We start from the raw sequence: 19,835 nt of genomic DNA on the forward strand, positions 1-19,835 counted from the left end.
GAGAAGTGATATGAGGCCTAATGTCATAAAGTGTGAGAGAGTGCCTTAAAAGGAGGAGTCAATAAATAGAAGGTTGTGTTTTATTTGAAGACATAGATTAGCAAATAAAAAATACTTAATAAATAAAGACATGCCTTCTAATGTTTGAAATGAGTGAGGATAGGGAGATGAGAAAGCAGTATAAATCAGCAAAATTCCTAATTCTTCAATGATAGCAGTATTCTTCCCAGTGATGTTTGAGTAGATTTCTTTTCATGTCAAAATTGCAGTAAAAGTTGGTAATCTCAGTTAATAGGCAATATTGGGTAGTTGCAATTTTAGTATTTGGAAAGCCTGACTATTTTATAAATAACAACATTTTACTTATTACTAATGTTGATAATATGAAATTATTAGTTCATTCAATAAATACTTATCAAGAATTCAGTTTGTTCTTAGAACTGTTCATGTTTGGGCAATATAGCAGTGGTGAGAGAGAGACAAAAGACAAGAATCATATAAATAATAAATATACAATAGTAAGTCCATTGTAGATGCTAGAGGTGGGATAGAGAGTGCTGGGGAATAGAGGATGGGGATGGAATGTTAGATAGGGTGTGTCCTAGGTGAGGGAGATGCTGGAAAGGTGACTTTGTTGTCTGTTTTTTTACCTTTACCAGTTTCTTCCCTTCATTTTAGTTTTTTAAATTGTTCTTAGTTCAAAATAATTACAAGGTTGCAGAAAACTTTCATGATACAATACAAAGCATATTTTTTTCTGAACCATTTGAGAGTAAGTTGCTGCCTTGTTCCATCATTTCTAAATACTGCAGTGTATATCTCCTACAAAACAGGGAGCTTCCACTACATAACACAATACACAAAAGATAAGCACATATTCTGTGTTGTGGGCCTTGCTTTTTCCTTTCTTGAATTCCTTTGTTGTTGTTGTTTTGTTGTTGTTGGATAAGTAGCAAACAGGGCTTTCAAAAAGGATGGTCTATAACTGATAAATTTTCTGAGTCTTGCATATCTAAAAACATCCTTAGTTAACCTTAACTCTTTTTAAAAAATGTGTTTTTATTGATTTCAGAGAGGAAGGGAGAGGAAGAGGGAGATAGAAACATCAGTGATGAGAAAGAATGATTGATCAGCTGCCTCCTGCATGCCTCCCACTGGGGATGGAGCCCACAAGCCAGTCATACCCCCAGGAATCGAACTGTGTATTCCATAGGTCAATGCTCAATCACTGAGCCACGCTAGCTGGGCTTACCTGAACTTTTCATTAATAGTTTGGTTTGCATGTAGATTCCAATGATATTTTCCTCAGACCTCAGCATTCAAGCATACAATATCTCTAATGAGAAGCTGGATTCTCTTTTATAAGAGGCAATAGTGGAGGCCTTCGGAGTCTTCTCTTTACCTCTCACAAATATCTGTCTAGATGTCGTCTTTCTTCTTCACTCATGGGTGCTTCACTCTGTGTGCCCTTTCAAGCGAAGAACCTATGTGTTACTGTCTTAAAAATAATTTTTCTTCTATTATTTCTTTAGGATATTTTGTTTTCTCTTGTGAAACTCTTTTTGAAGGATCATAGCTCTCCTGGACAGATCTTCGAAGACTTTAAAGCCTTCTCTTATATGTTCCTTTTTTTCTTTCAGCCTGATTTCTAGGTTTCCTCAGGCTTTTATTCCAAAACTTCTTTTTAATTTTTATCATTTCAGCCATTGTATTTTTAAAGTTCCAATAAATCACTTTTTTTTAGTATCTATGACGATATACAGTGGGCCTTTGAACAAGATAGGTATTGGGAGTGCCAACCAACTGCCCAGTCACTAATACCCAAAACTAAGTACCATGGGTACCCACAGGGTGTTGGCTCCAGGACCCCACCATGGGTACCACAATCCTGAGATGCTTAAGTCTCCTATGTAAAATGGCACCAAAAACGCATGCAGTTGGCCCTTCGCATTCGCAGACTCTCAAATGTGAATAAAAAGCAATACAGGTATTTACTGAAAAACAAAACAAAACAAAACACACACATATAAGTAAACCTGTCCAGTTCAAACCCATGGTGTTCAAGGGTCAACTGTATATAAAATTACATTCATGTCCCAAATTATCTGTTTCTCTGTGGGTTGAATCACTGGTTCTGTGTGTATGTGTGTGTGTGATTATTTTTCCTCTGATATGATACTCATCATTTAAAATCGTAGACTAAAAGTTACACTTCACTGGCCTGGGTTTCCTGTGCCAACATGCAGTCCTGTTTCCCACCAGGCCTCTTTTCAGTGAGAGATATGGATTGTGAGCTCTGAGCCCAAAGAAAACTTTCCTTTAAACTGAGTAGAAAGCAGAGAGCAAGCCAGGCCCAGACTACATGGTGGTTGTTGCTGGTTTTTTGGGGGTGGGAGCATGGGAATCTCAAACCAATTTCTTTGGCAAAGAGTATTTGAAGAGGTGCTAACTTGCACAGCTGGTCTGATCTCTAAACCACTGCCTACGTGTGAAACTGGAACATTTCAGAGGCACCATACATGAGAGCATGGCTTCCGTGTCCATGACAGCCTCTGTGTGCGCACATCTGGGCTGTGCTCCTGCTCCTGTATTTCTTAATATATCACATATTTTCCATCTTCCAGAAACTCATCAAGGTTAATGGTTTGCGTATGTCTCTGCCTGATTTGAGAACTGCTATATTGGATGAGGACAAATATGTAATACCTTAATCAATAAAGAAATTAAAATGCAAAAAAAGAGAGAGAACTGCTATAACTGTATTACCTTTGGTACGTTTAAATTTTATTTCAATGGGATTTGGGAAGAAGAAGAGATATATGTCACTCTGACCAGCCTCACTTCCTCATCAGCCTGCTCTCTGCCATGTTCCTGATATTTATTTGTCCCATTAGTGCTGGCTTACTTCCTCTTATCTTTCCCTGAATGTTGATGATCCATCCTTGTCTATCTCATCTTTTTCTCCTATTTACTCAATGTGGATGATTTTTCACTCACCCCCATAGATTTTACTCTCACTTCAAGTCAGTAAACTCAGTATACATGACCAGCTCTCACCACTCTTCTGGGCTCCAGTTTTATATTCTCTATCCACTACTCTCAACTATACTATGTTTAATTTTCCATGCAATGTTAGAAAATTATATATAATAATTCAGTCAATTAACTAATTAATGAAGTATTAAATGCTTACAGGATCTAAAAGTAGTTTTAAGGTAATCTTTCTTAAAAGATTACCTTACCACACCACACTACTCCCCAAGATTTTTTGCAAGTAATTGGCAATAATTAATGAGACTGAATGACTAATTAATAATCTTTTTGTTTACCTTGGTGTAAGCTCAACCCTGGGCCTCTTCTTTACCAAAAATGTTATATAACCCATTTTCTAATAGCACAATAAAATCAAACTTTAAATATCTCTCCCCCTCCAAAAAAAATTGGATACTAAAAAACTTGAGGAGAACAAGGAACCAAACCAGTTTCCACTGTAATTTCATTTCTAATTTCAGTTACTATGCTCAAACTTATGTTATATCAAGTTTTTGAAGCTAAAACACTTAAAGCAGAAGTTTTCACTTACCTAATTGGCTACCAATGCAAGCGTTAGATTCAATCCATCTGTCCCTAAGTGGATATGTGTATCTCTCTGCCAGTTTGCCCTTTGTTTTGGCTTTAAATTACCCTTATAAAGCTTGATTTCCTGTGGAAGAAAAGCTAATAACAGGCACTCTTCTAGTCTGAACATTTCAACTATAATATCTTGTGATACTGGACATAGATTCTATCCAATTCTAGCAAAATAAGGAAAAGTTTCAAGTTAGATAAGGTTTCCCACTACTATGGATTCTTTATATGCTGAGGAAAAATCCCGGGTTCTTCATCCACATGGTGCAATTATCTGACCCCTATTAAAGTGGTGTACTAGTGACAGTGAGACCTCTTGTTCCAGCTCTAATAATTTATGGGGCCAGCCAATCTGCTCCTATACCCAAGGGTTCAAAGAATGATTACTCACATATTCTTACAATAAAATCATAAAACCTTTCTTAAAGTTGAGAAACTGTAGACAAATGGGATTTTCACTGATTTGGAATCATAGGTCACCCTTTCTCTGAATATTGCAACTAGAAAACACTTCATATGCATTTAATAGTAATAATAATGAAGGCAGATGTGTATTGAGTGCCAGGCACTACTCTAAACCCATTACATAGAATATTTCACTTAATTTTTGCAATAATGTTTTGGGTAGGTATTATTACTCCATAAAGAACTGATGCTTAGAAAAGTTAAATGTCTTGCTCAAGTCATTTCCACAGCTTCTAAATGGTAGAACTGAGACTTAACCCAGGAAGTCTGACATCAGCGTGCACAATTTTAACCATTAGGTAAGGGGCATCAAACAGATTCCATTTGTGTGTCAGCATTGATTGATTGACTATATGGAACAGGGTGTTAAAAACCTCAGTCATCAGACTCAGTGTGACAGAATATCAAAATGAGCCATAATGTTAACCATGAGTGCATTAAAATTATAGATCATATTCTAGGGGAGAGAGAGAGGGAGAGAGAGAGAGAGAGAGAGAGAGAGAGAGAGAGAGAGAGAGAGAGAGACTGATTACTGACCTATAAACAACTTTCAGAAAAAGCATACATAGTTTATGTTAAGAAAGATTCACAGAATGTGCCAAACCCTGCTAGAATTTGTCTTTCTTTATGCTAAGGTGATAACAAAACACTACTAGTGATTGGAATTTTTGTTCTACTTTATTTTCCTTCACCCACATACTTAAGGAATTTGTTGTTGTTGTTTAATGAAGGAAGTAATATGAGAAAGAAAACGAAGAAATAAATGCTTAGAAAACCATCACATGGATGACGGAGTCAATTTTCTTCAAGCCCAAGGACATTTCAGAAACAAATAGAGAACACCTTAATTTTCTTTTCAAGAAGGCTTAATGTTGACCTATGCAGATAATTAAGAACTAAACGTGAAGAAATTCTATTTCTATAACAACCATCCATGTTGCTTTTTTCTCTCTGGTATTTCTTGCTTTCCTTTCTCCTAATTTGACCAGATCGTCAGCCCTGTGTTCCTTGATTTAGGATTGAATTAAGGAAAAATTTCCTAGTTTTTGTTAAAGATTTTTTTTAGCTGAAGATAATTTGACTTCTATCCAAACTAGAAAAAGATTTTCCAGTAGGAAAAGGAAGTCTAATAAAGAATAAAAACCACCCTGGATCCCAGAGAGAGGGTCTTGTGTCCTGCTTCCCAGAGAAGAGCCCAAGCAAGACGAAAAGATCTGAGATACTTGATGGTCAACATAAATACATAAATAAACAAACAAACAAACAAACAAACAAACAAACAAATGCACAAACACATAAACAAACAAACAAACAAACACATAAACACATAAATAAACAAAAATTTTAAAAGGTACCTGGTTTCCAAGAAAGGCCTCCAGGAACCACAAACTAAGTATGCTGGTTCTAAGAGTTGTTTATACACACGTGTCAATGAAATTTCTCTCTCTAGATCAACAAGTACCTTGAAAGAGAAAGGCTCTGTGATACTTCTAGTTTATGAGACCACAGGCAGCTTCAGAGATGCCAATGTCTCGGCATGACAGAGAGAAGCAGAAAGAGAGCCCTCACAAGCAAAGAGGGAGCTGAGGACATCGCAGCAGCAAGCCACGTGCAGGGTAACTAGAACCAGTGAGGAGAGCGGATATCTCACTTGCTATCTCCAAGGAAATAGGACACAGGAAGCCCAAGGGTGCCCTCCCCCACTGTCTTACCACATAGCCTCTCCAAAATCTTAGATAAATTCTTAGATGTATACCTTACAGCAGTGATTTTCAACCTTTTTCATCTCAAGGTACACATAAATCAATTGCTAAAATTCTGCAGCACACCAAAAAATATAATTTTTGTTAATATGACAAAAAATAGGTATAATTTTGATTCATTTGCACGAGACGGCTATTGCTATGTTGACTGTTGTCATTTTTTAATTTGATAATCTAAGAAAAAGAGGTCAGTGTCCCTGACTAAACAGTCAAGTATTGCATGTTTTAAAAATTCTTGCAGCACACCAGCTTGCCACAGCACACGAGTTGAAAATTGCTGCCTTAGAGAAATGTGAAGGAGGGGAAATCATAAATTAATGGAAATATTCTACTCCACTATAATGTGGAGCTGAATAAATAGTAAACTGAATCATATAAAAATTTAAAAGTTATTCTTTATTCAACTCTGTGCACATCCCCACTACACCATGTTTACAGTCTAAGAAATGATTAGGAAGATTGGGCGTTAATAGTATTTACGGCAAGGTAACTTCTTGCCTCACAATGGCTGAATACAAGTTATACAAAATGTAAAATGAAATTTGAATAGTAATCAAGTAACCTAGGAATCCCTATCACTCAAGGATAACATTCATATGAAATCACATTCATGATAAATAAGAGGAGTTCCTGTTACTCAAGGACATTAACATTAGAACAATGTAATGAAAGGTTTCAATGAGAAACCAGCACAGAAGAGCCTGTAGTTTGTTGAATCTTGCCTCTCTATTCTATGTGCTATATCCTATACCATGTCAAATACTTAAGGGCTAATGAGAACATGTTCCAAACCTAAGCTTCCACTTGAAAGTTTTCTTCCTGAGTATAACTGGTTAAGCCCATTTAGAGGAATCCTAACTCATGTCACAAATGTCTACTTAAGGAATCAAAGTAATAAATTACTGAGTAAGACCAATGTGACATGTGCAAATACACATGCTCCAGGTGCCAACATACTCACACAGAATAACTTAACATGCTCTGTCTACCGAGCCAAGGCAAAGAGAAGAGGGACTCAACTGTCAAACATATTTTCAACCAACCAGATTCACATGGATGATTCCAAGAAGTCAGGCCAAAGAAAACAGCCATCCTTGCCTAGTTGGAAGGGATTGATTAGAGCCAGTAAAACTGCTAAGTACTACTTGGTTGCCAGAAAAAGACCAGAGGGGAAAAAAAGTAAATTTGTTAAGCTTGAAAACAGACCTCTTAATTTTGGTAAAAATCTCCAATCACCAAAAAGAGTCTAAAAAAAAAAAAAAAAGGTTATATCCAAGCATTTTTAGACCTGCCCTTTCCCAAAGGACACAGAAACATGTTACAGATAACCCAAGTTGTTAAGGATGTGAAATCCAGATAATTCACCCGAGATATGATGATGCTAACAAATGGCTTTGCGAAGAGCCTGACTTGGGTGGGCTCACCTCTATATAATCATGAGACAGAGTCTCCTCCTCAGTAGCCATGACTCTTCCAATGCAATGGGCATCTATCTGGCTAACTCCTACTTGATCGTGTCAGGTTTCTTGCTTCTAATGGGACACCTAGAGATCCATACCATGTGCCATATTCCTGTTCCGAAGCTGGATTAGGTAGAACCCCAAATACTTAAAGTAGCACTTCTCTACCTTTTATTACTGAAGTAATCTTAAGGACAAGGAAAAATAAGGACTCCATAGGCAGACTCAAAAGTAAAATGGATGCCTCAAAGAAATTCCTGGTGCTGATCTGGGATTTCAAGTACCTCATTAATATATACAAGATACATTATCAGCTTGGAAAACCAGGCCTTTGGGTTATTTAAAGAGATTAGAGCTTTAATCACAGTCTTGAAAAAAGCATGAATAAAAAATACTACTGATATTATTTAAAAATATATGTTCATAATTTAAAATATTGATATTTACAGAATATTACATTATTTATATAAACATATCCCAGTAGAGTAAATAAATTGCCTGTTAACATTTTTGCAAAAACATAGAACAAGGATGATACAGACCATCCTTGCAAATCTGGTATCTTCTTGATTTCCTTCCAGAAATACCTCACAATACCTTATCTAGGGTTTGTTCTCAGTTAAAAGATAACCATCTTACTCAATAAAACAAATTCAAATGAGTTGTCACTGCTAATTGATCAATATATTTAAATCTAAAAACCATATTTATTGTGTGCCTCTGGTTACAAAAGTCATTTATTTAAATTATTAATTAAATAAATATGAAAATAGTAAATGAAATCCCACTGTGCAATGAAAATTTTCTAAACTATTTTTTGTTTATCTTTCCAAATAGATAAAGATCTAATATTTCACATTTTGTGGGGGGAACTTTTTCAAATTGTGTGTTGAACATTTAACTAGGGCATCCTAGAGTCAATGTCTTTAAGGCAAGGAGGGTCTCTAACAGGGAAAATCCGTAGGTGAGAGATTTGGAGGCAAACATGCCTTCTGATTGTCTTCAAACTAGATGATCTATCTTCCCATTAGAGATATAGATATGACTATATATGGAAGAAGTTCACTACAAATGAAGATGATGTTGCTAAATTCAGAAGTTAATATCTTTAGAACCAACCAATACAATAGAGATAATATAAGGATTGAAGGCAAAGTGAGTGGAAAAGAGTGGAAAAGTAATTGTAATATCTACTGTGCCCTGCATTTTCTCTACCTTTACAAAACTGTATGGAAGACTTCATCATCCCTAGGTCATGACTTCTAGGGGTCATAGTCACTTTTTCCTTTGTGGTCCACCTCCTCTATAAGAACACATTAAAAATTATATTTTATATCTGCATTGGAATAAAGGCAAATACAACCCAGGATGAATTCCATTAGTATATATCAATTATTATCATATTCATTTTTTCTTCTGGTTTTAACAGAAATTGAAACTACATTATTTGTTGGCCCTAAATGTATTGTAGGCACGGTGTCTACTGGCTCATGTATAAGTCAGTCCTCTCTATGGCAGATAATGGTGGTTAAACCCCAACAGCTATTCACCCCTCATTCTAGAATAATGAAATTCCTAAATTTTAGCCAGGCACATGGCCATCCAGAATAAAGGATGGCAGTTCCCAGCCTCCTTTGCAGCTAAGTGTGGCCAGATACCACGTTAGCCAGTGAAATGTGAGTAGAAGCAATGGGCACAATTTCCAGGTTGTATTCCTTTCCCTGCAGTTGGAAGTCAGCAGTGACTTCCAGAGCAGAGTCGCAATGCAGCCCAGATTTTATATAGTAAGTGAATAATACATATTTACGTAGCTTAAGTTCCTGCTATTTTGAGTCTTGGTTATGTGCAGCCAAATCTATATCCACAGTAATAGAATTGACTTTTCCAGTGAGGAAACTGAGGCACTGATGTGACTCTCTCAGTGTGATTTAGGACAAGTTAAAATGTGGCAAAAAGGTCAACCCTGACCTATCCATATTCAAACTATGTTTTATTCACTGCCTTTCCACATTGTCTGCTCCCTTCACAGAAACAAAAGGCATGGAGAACAAAGCAATTATAAGAGAAAGAAGAAGAGCATAAACTTTATGAAGCAATAAGTGTCATCAAAAGGGAATCCAAACAAAAAACAAATGGAAAGAAAAAATAAAACAGACTCAGTGTGGATTTTTGCCAGCACAACATGACTTGACACTTTGAATTATGCCTGCTTACAGGAAGTATTAGAAACTTTCCAAGAAAAGAATAGTCCACATAAATGATGGGTCTAGTACATTTTGCTTATTTGTTAGCTTTGACTGTAAGTTTATTAGTTTTGGGCTCTGGTAAATTCTGATTTCCACTGACACAAAGCACCACACAGAGGTGAGAATCCACAAAACATTTATCTGGAAAAAACATCTCAGTGAGAAATATTTCCAAATACAGATCTGGTCATTTCCTTCTAACCTGTGGGGTATAAGATCATCTCTCCCAAGTACTTTCTTGCCTTACTCATGATTCCATCAGGGTGAACAAGGACCCTGTCCAAGCAGTTATTTCTGTTCTTTGAATACACTAAACAGTATAGCTACTAATTTAATTTCACTTTTAAAGATTAAGAAGAGTCTCAGATCTTCTCTTTCAAAATAGCTAGAAAGAAAACGAAGTTTTATACCACTCTATAAAAGCCATATTGTATTTAAAAGGGAGTCTTTCAATGAGTATGAGGGTTTCTCCCATTCACTGTTAATTAGAGCAAACAAAATGACAGTGCACAGACATATTTGCTCCATGGAATCTCTTCCTTTTTATGATTGTCCAAGTTATTTTAGATACCGTGTGTGTGTGTGTATGTGTGTGTGTGTTATTGATTTTTTTTTAAGAGAGAGGAAAGGAGAGGGAGAGAGAGAAATATTTATGTGAGAGAGAAACATTGATTGGCTGCCTCCTATATGCCCCCTACTAGGAATTGAGCTCATAACCCGAGCATGTGCCCTGACCGGGAATCAACCAGTGACCTTTTAGTGCATGGGACGATTTTCAACCAACTGGTCGGTGATGGGATGAGCCACACTGACCAGGGACATTTTCAAATATCTTAAAAAGAAAAATTAAGTTTCTCTCTCACAAATGTATTCATGGAATATGTAGCATTCAGCTATATTTACTATATCCCTCAACAATAAATGTTTTAAAATATTCAACATTTTATTTGGATATGGCAATAGGAGTATTGCCAGGCAACTTACCTGTGACTATATATTTTAAACTCTTAAGATAAAAATTAACCCACAAAGACAGAAAACAACTAATCAAAGTCATATCATTGCCCATCCTGTCACTAAGATGCTGGGAGCCACAGCCAGAGCTAGACAAAGGAAATATGAGGCAGAGATACTTTTCTTCTCTCTTCAGGAGTGGCCCCCCAAGTGGCATTAGGGAAAGACAATTTGTAATAGTGTAGAGGAAAATATTAGAATTGTATTTTTAATCTAAGCCACAAGGAAGCAACTAAGCTATTTTATGTGGGTCAACACCATTTCCCTCATCCAGTCTGCATGGCAGAGCCTTCAGCCCCATGCAATGAGCAAGGTATCCAAAAATAAGAGAGGAGGCACTTGTTTCAGAAATTTCAGGGTGACAACAACATACTGGCTCATGTGCTTGGTTCCAGTGTATCTATTATGTTGTAGTTTTTGTGGACCCAGTGAAATAGACTAGCCAATCAGGTTTTAAATGAATATTCCCTCACAAAGTAGATTTAAAAGTTTCTGTAAATAACCCATGGTTTGAAAACTGCTAGCAATTTAAACATAAGCAAAACACCAGAAAAAAAATTGCAAAATTAATGTTTTAGCTCCTAATACAATTTTTTATCAGCCACATCATATATATATATATACAATCTAATATATATATATTAAATTAATGTGTCATGTACAAAAAGATCTGTCTGAAAACTTCAAAATTATCAAGAACACTATTTGAAATATGGGTTTACTATTACTATTATTAATAATGAAGAGCCACAGTTTTTATCAATGAACCTTATGTTAAGAACCAATTGTACATTATGGTATTAACTTATTATATGAAGCAAGACAGTTTTCCTGTAAAATGTAACAATTATTTTTTTCAGCAATGTGTAAAGCAATGCTATATTCTCAAGCCAGTAATTTATAACATTCTACTAAATTTAATGATAACTATTTAGGAGCCACTTCTGTGGTTCTCTATTTAATAGTATAAGCCATGCACCATTGGGGAATACTTTCTATTCCTAACAAAAAGTGTCTGATATAATTTATAGAAATCAATATACTGACAAACTACAAAGAGTCCTTCATCAACAAATAGATTGGGAAGGTGCATAGAAAGCATTGCTGAAGATTTGGCAAAACAAGCATCAGATCACATCATGAAATATGGGAGATTTGTTATAAGTTGGATAAACATCGCAATGTTCCCTCATGCCTCAGCTTATAGTATCTGTCAGGTTTTGTTTAAATAAAATGCATAAAGAACTACTTTTTATTGGCAACCAAAGGAAAGATGAAGTAGAAAAGGTAGATTCTCAATAGCATAAACATTCTTTAATAAAACAATGCTGGTGTATACAACCATATCATACTATCATTGCTAGAGCCACGGCCTTGACTAGAATATAAGAAAAGGATTCCAAGTTAAACTTACAGAGGTAACTGGAGAAGAGCTCACTTCCTGCAGCGTTCATAGGCTGTGTGTGTGGTAGAAAAGAAATTAAACCCGGTGGTGCCCTTCAAGCTAGAGGATGCTAATAATGCGATATATTTTATAGAAATAAGACTTTAAAAAAATAGTCAAAATTTGTCAGCCTTTTCAGTGTGATTACAATGACTGCCTATAGGATCCTTCAGAGATTTTTTTAAAAATAATAAGCACATATAATCTATATGTTGCATTTAAAGTTGGATGTTGCGACAATGACTATGAGTAATGGCTTTTCAAAAGCAAATCCTACAATCAAGACAGAGTTTTGAAAAAGATCCTTGGAAATGTTTCTACTCTTATAGTATTTTGTTACTAAAATATATACAAATGGGTCATCTATTTTAAAAACATCCCTATATCTTTCCTTCATCTCTATATGTTTATGAGACTGAAACAGGAATTGTCCATCCTATTTAAAGACCTTCCATATAAGGAATTTTCAGTGTTTTGAACCCCTGTTAAAATGTTAAACTAGAACACAATTTTTATAGTTTGCAAAAACTTATTAATATCAAAGAATAGAGAAGTATACCAACTTTCATGAATAGATTGTATAATTGGAGAATACCATTTAAAAAATGAGTATCTTGATTTTAAAAGTACAACCAAAATATGCTTCCTCCCTTTATAGGCACATACCTTCACGAAGTATCTTCTTCTACTATAAAACCATTAAATCTACCAGGAGATTTCGCAGGCATTAAAATTACCGGAAGTACTTTTAAGGAAAGAATCACTGCATTGCAAAGGGTTAATCCAAGATTTCCAAATGTTAATGAGAAAGAAGTTGATAGTAGTAACTACTGGAAACCCAAACCTGTACCGTCTCTTTAACTGTCCGTGCCCAAATGCTCGTGGTTTATTGGAGATCATTAAAACCGTGCACTCTCCCCAGCTGATATTAATAAGGCCACACCATTCTTGCTGCTCCGAGCGCCTCTGTGAAATTCGCCAAGGCCCCCAATTATCTGTGGGTGATCTGCAGGCCTGTGGAGGGGGTTCCACATGGGCAGGCGCTTAATGAACAGACTGGCTTATAAACACAGGCTAATCTCTCCCACATGAGCACCTGAGGAGGATCACAAGTGACAGCTGTTTAAATTTCCAGGGAAATTAATGACCCTAAAGAGGCAGCGCTTATCAGGCTTGGAGTAGGTTTGATAGAGGAGAGTCACCACAGGGCAAAATGTTTATAATTGTCCATAAGTGCCTCATTCTATGGCTTCATCTTGGGAACTTTTATTGACACGGACTCTTCTATTAATGCTCGTGTTGGCAGAGCGACTTGGTTCAATCTGGTCCTAATGTTGGGCTCCCAGGGCCGCTAATGAGCATCTCCCTGTCCTCAGATCACAAGCCATTTTTAAAGGATCGGGACCATGGTTGGCATCCTGACCACTTAGGGAAAATCCCATCAGACACATACATTGTTTTGGTCCACAAGGCAATTGTAATGCATCGGCTCAGCCCCAGAGCGGTTGGCGGCGGGGGGGGGCGGACAGAGGGAATGAGGAATAGACCGGCCACACTGCTGGCTGGCTGGGGAATAGAGCGGGAGCAGGTAATTAAGTGCAGATTGGCCAAGGGGCCAGAAGACTCTTAAAAAACAGATCTGGAGAGAAATCACACATGGCAAAACTCACCACCCTCTTCTTCTACGCCTGCCCCCTCCCTGCTCTGGTGTTCTATAGCTTTTATGTATCTTTTATGGCTTTTATGTATCAACAGGACATGCTACCTTGTTCTCAGGGGTCTTTACATTTCACACACTCCACTTAACAGAAAATGGTCTCATTTCCTAGGGGGGTTTTGCAGAGTCTCGTGTCATGTGAAAGGAGCTACAATGGAGAGTCAGAGACAAAGAGAGATGATAGATATGCTGTTCTAGAATTAGTGTTAAAGTGGGAAATACCTTAGCTAAACTGAGGGCAAGGTTTCGGGTGGAGGACATGGCAAGGGTCGTCTCTGAGACTGAGAGCTAACAGCGCAGAAAGGTCAAAGCTTGGGAAACAAGGGAGAGTGACTCAGAGGAGTGATATGCTCAGAAAATATACTTTCCTCGAGGAAGACAAGATGGTGGCGGAATAGGCAGACGTGTCCCAAGGCTTGTCCCGGAGCAAATAGAATGAGTAGCTGAAACAGATAACACCCACCCCCAAATTTGCAAAGTATACTCAGCTGGTGAGACAGCTTGCAGCCGGGAAGGGCAGAGTTCCCCTGGAAAGGTAAAAACCAGGGACGTGGGCAGGAAAGTTTGCCAGAACTCTGAGCCCAGAGGGTCAGAGGGAGACTGAGCGACACCCAGCCATGTCCCTTGGGACAGGCACAGCCCCTGACTGGGGAAAGGAAATCTGCAAGACTGTTGGCGCCGGGGAATTTGAGATCTGGGTTCCATAATTACGGAGGACTGAACCTAAAGGGGGCAGCCTGAAGCACTGACCAGACCATGCAGTGCCGGTAAGAGAGGAGCTTACAGAGACTCAGTCTTCCTCGTTTCTGCGGCCAGCGTTTGTTTGTTTGTTTGTTTTCACTGAACCCTGTTCATAGGACATTTCAGATACAGACACTCACCCATGCTGAGGAGCAGGAGAAGGTGCGGACGAGTGGAATCTGGGAAGAGGCTGGAGAGAGAAGGGGGTCCAGGAGAGGTGGCAGCAAATTGAGTGCTGAGTCACCCCTGAGCTCAGGATTTGGGCAGCAATTTTCTCCTGAGGATATAACTCCTCCCTCCAGCCCCCAGGGCAAGGAATACAGCCACACCCAGATTCCACCCTGAATGATATGAAGGATTAAACAAATCTGATTAGTCCCTGGGAATTAACAGGGTCTGGCCTATAGAGGGGCCTTCAGTCACAGAAACAGAAAAAAAAAATCACAGACACTCCAGAAAACTAGGATCTTAAGCCAGCCAAAGGAATGACATTTCAATTTTTCATTTTTATTTTTTTATTATTATTTTATTAGCTTTTTTTTTGCTTTTTTCTTTGTTCTCCTTTTTTGTTTGTTGTTTTATTTTCTACTTCTTTTCACATCATTCTATTTTATTTTATTTTTACTTGTTATTTTCTATTTTTATACCTTTTTTTAAATCAATTTTTTTGTAAATATATTATTTTGTTCCCTTTCTGTCTCTTCTTATCCACTCATCCCTTTTCTACCTCCCCTATACTGAAATGAGGTCCTCCCCATATTTACCCAATTCTTAACCTTATTTCCTGTATATCAGCTCAGCCTCTACAGATTCTGCCCCCACCCTCTTTACTGGGTGTTTGGTGTTTGTATTTGTTTGGTTTATCTATTGGTTCTGTGGTGTTTTCTCTCTCTCTCTCTCTCTCTCTCTCTCTCTCTCTATATATATATATATATATATATATATATCTTATATATAGATCTTATATATAGATATCTCTATATAGATATAGATATATATAGATATATATAGATATATATAGATATCTCTCCTATCTTTTTTTTCTTCTTTTCTCTCTCTCTCTCTTAGATATCATTTGTACTCTCTTTTCTTTCCCCTAATTCTCTTTTCTCAGGTGGTCACTTATATTGGGGTTATTGGTGTCATGAGTACATTCATGCTTTGTTCCCCTTGAGTCATGTCTTGTTAAGGTGAATTTTATCCTGTCTGGCTAAAGTGCTAGAGAGCAAGCCACATAACCAGACACCTGGAGAGGAGGAGCAGCGACATGTGCAGCTCAACCCCATGCAAAGAGCACCAACCGTGCAAGCAGCCCACCCACATCAGAGGAGCAGCAGACTTGCAATCAACCTGTCCAAGTCCAAGGAGCAGTAGCCCCACAAGCAGCCCACCACATCAGAGGAACAACAGCAGCGTGCAGCCAGCCCCCATTCAAGGAACAGCAGCCACGTGAGCAGTTTGCCCCAGTTCAAGGAGTAGCAGCTGCGTATGTAGCCCGCCCCCATCCGAGGAACAGCAGCCTCGTGATCAGCGCACCCTCTGTCTGAGGAACAGCAGCTGTGTGTGAAGCCTCCCCCGACCAGCCAGAGGAGCCACCACGGCTGTGAACAGCACCCCCCAGAGGAGCTGCTGCCAACTGAGGAGCAGATGCTACCACAACTGCCCAAGGAGCAACCGCAGCCCGAGGAGCCACAGCCACCCAAGGAGCAGCCCCTGAATGACTCAACATCTAGATCTCTCGGTGAGATCAAACATGGGTGAACAAAGAAACCCCCAAAGGAAAGAAGAGGACTCACCAGAAAAGCAGCTAAGTGAAACAGAGGCATGCAACATGTCAGAAAAAGAATTCAGATTAAGGATCCTAGAGTGCATAATCCGGATGGAGGAAAAAAATCAACAACTTATGCAAGAATCAAGAAGAAACAGATGAAAAAAATCAACAACTTATGTAAGAATCAAAAAGAAATGGATGAAAAAATCAATAACTTAGGTAAGAACCAAGAAGAAATGAAGAGTGATATAGCTGCAATAAAAAACACCATTGAAAGTTTCAACAATAGACTAGGAGAAGCGGAGGACCAAATTAGCGAATTAGAAGACAGGGAAACAAAACACACCCAAACTGAACTGCAATTGGAGAAAAAAATTAAAAGACAGGAGGAGAGCCTAAGGGAGCTATGGGACAACATGAAACGAAACAACAGATGAATAATAGGGGTGCCAGAACAACAGAAAGAGGAACAAGGGTTAGAAAACCTATTGGAAGAAATAATAGAAAAATTCCCTGAGGTGGGGAAGAAAAAAGTCACACAAGCACAGAGAGTCCCAAACAAGATGAACCTGAAAAGACATGAACCAAGACACATCATAATTACCATGTTCAGGACAAAGAGAGAATCTTAAGGCTGCAAGAGAGAGACGGAAAGCTACATACAAGGGATCTCCCATTAGATTATCAAATGATTTCTCAACAGAAACACATCAGGCCAGAAAAGAATGGATGGAAATTTACAAAGTGATGCAAAGCCAAGGACTGAATCCAAGAATACTCTATCCAGCAAGGCTATCATTCAAAATTGAAGGAGAAATAAGAAGCTTCACAGACATAAAAAGGTTAAGGGAGTTTATCACCACCAAGCCATTAATACAAGAAATGCTAAAGGGACTGGTGTAAAAAGAAGAAATAAAAAGCTAAGAAAGAAAACAGGCACAAAAAAATTGAAATGGCTAGTACTTTTCAATAATAACTTTAAATGTAAATGGACTAAATGCTCCAATCAAAAGACATCGAGTGGCTGAATAGATAAAACAACATGACCCATATATTTGCTGTCTACAAGAGACCCACCTCAGAATAAGGGACTCACACAGACTGAAAGTGAAGGGATGGAAAAATATCTTTCAGGCAAATGGAAATGAATAAAAAGCTGGGGTAGCAATACTTATATCAGACAAAATAGACCTCAAAGTGAAGGCCATAAGAAGAGATAAGGAAGGCCACTTCATAATACTAAAGGGATAGATACAACAAGAAGATATAACCCTGATAAACATATATGCACCCAATGCAGGAGCATCCAAATACATAAAAATACTCCTGGGAGATATCAAGGGAGAGATCAACAACAATACAATCATAGTAGAGGAGTTTAATACACCACTGACATCACTGAATAAATCCTCTAGACAAAAAATCAGCAAAGAAACAGCAATCCTAAATGACTCACTAGATCAGATGGACTTAATTGCCATTTTCAGAACATTTCACCCCAAAGCCACAGAATATATGTTCTTCTCAAGTGCACATGGGAATTTTTCAAAAATAGACCATATATTGGGTCACAAGCAAAGTCTCCCCAAACTCAAGAAGATTGAAATCATGCCAAGTATCTTCTTAGATCACAATGGCATAATATTAGAAATAAACTACAATAAAAACAACCCAAAATACTCAAACACTTGGAAGCTGAATAGCATGTTATTAAATATTGATTGGGTTACCAATGAGATGAAAGAAGAAATTAAAAACATCCTGGAAACTAATGACAATGAAAACACTACAATCCAAAACCTATGGCTCACAATAAAGCAGTCCTGAGAGGGAAGTTTATAGCCCTATAGGCCTACCTCAAAAAAACAAGAAAAAATGGTAGTAAATCATCTAACTCTACATCTCAAAGAATTAGAAAGAGAGCAGCAAGAAAAGCCCAGAGTGAGCAGAAGGAAGGAGATAATAAAGATAAGAGCAGAAATAAATGACATAGAGACCAAAAAAAGAATACATAAAATCAACAAAATCAAGAGCAGGTTCTTTGAAAGGATAAACAAGATTGATGAACCTCTACCCAGGCTCAACAAGAAGCAAAGAGAGAAGACCCAAATAAACAAAATCAGAAATGATTGAGATGAAATAACAACAGACCCCACAGAAATACAAATGATTGTTAAAAAATACTATGGACAACTCTACTCCAACAAACTAGACAACCTGGAGGAAATGGACATATTCCTAGAAAAATACAACATTCCAAAACTCAATCAGAAAGAATCTAAAAATCTCAATAGGCCAATAACTATGGAAGAAATTGAAGCAGTCATCAAAAAGCTTCCAGTAAACAAAACCCAGGGCCAGACAGCTTCACAGGGAAGTTTTACCAAACATTCAAGGAAGAAAAACCTATCCTCCTCAGACTATGACAAAAAATTCAAGAGGAAGGAACACTTCCAAGCATCACCCTAATACAAAAACCTGGGAAAGACAACACAATGAAAGAGAATTACAGGCCAATATCCCTCATGAACATAGATGCCAAAATCCTCAACAAAATCTTAGCAAATTGGATCCAGCAATACATCAGAAAGATCATACGCCATAACCAAGTAGGATTTATCCCAGGGATGCAAGGATGGTATAATATCCGCAAATCAATAAATGTGATACATCACATAAACACATTGAAAGAAAAAAAACCACATGGTCATATCAATTGATGCAGAAAAAGCATTTGACAAAATCCAACACCAATTTCTGATAAAAACTCTCAGCAAGGTGGGAATAGAAGGCTCATACCTCAACATAATAAAAGCCATATATGACAGGCCCACAGCCAACATCATACTCAATGGACAAAAACTAAAACCAATTCCCCTAAGAACAGGAATAAGACAGGGATGCCCCCTCTCACCACTCCTGTTCAACATAGTATTGGAAGTATTAGCCATTGCAATTAGACAAGAAGAAGAAATAAAAGGCATCCAAATTGGAAAAGAAGAAGTAAAACTGTCCTTATTTGCAGATGACATGATATTATACATAAAAAACCCTAAAGACTCCATCAAAAAACTATTAGACTTAATAAATGCATTTGGCAATGTAGCAGGATACAAAATTAATGCCAAGAAATCTATGGCATTTCTATACACCAATAGTGAACTTACAGAAAGAAAGACTAAAAAAGCAACCTCATTTACCATTGCACCAAAAAAATTATGATACCTAGGAATAAACTTAACTAAAGAGGTAAAAGACTTCTACTCAGAAAACTACAGGATGTTAAAAAAAGAGATAGAGGAAGACATAAACAGATGGAAGAACATACCATGTTCTTGGATTGGTAGAATCAACATCATTAAAATGTCCATACTACCCAAAGCAATCTATAAATTCAACGCACTTCCCATTAAAATACCAACAGCATATTTCACAGATCTAGAACAAACTCTCCAAAAATTCATCTGGAATAAAAAAAGACCCTGAATAGCTGCAGCAATCCTGAGAAAGAAGAACAAAGTAGGTGGGATCTCAATACCAGATATCAAGTTGTATTACAAAGCCACTGTTCTCAAAACTGCCTGGTA

This window comes from Myotis nattereri (genome assembly GCF_964212035.1).
Source record: "Myotis nattereri genome assembly, chromosome: 6".
NCBI lineage: Eukaryota > Metazoa > Chordata > Mammalia > Chiroptera > Vespertilionidae > Myotis > Myotis nattereri.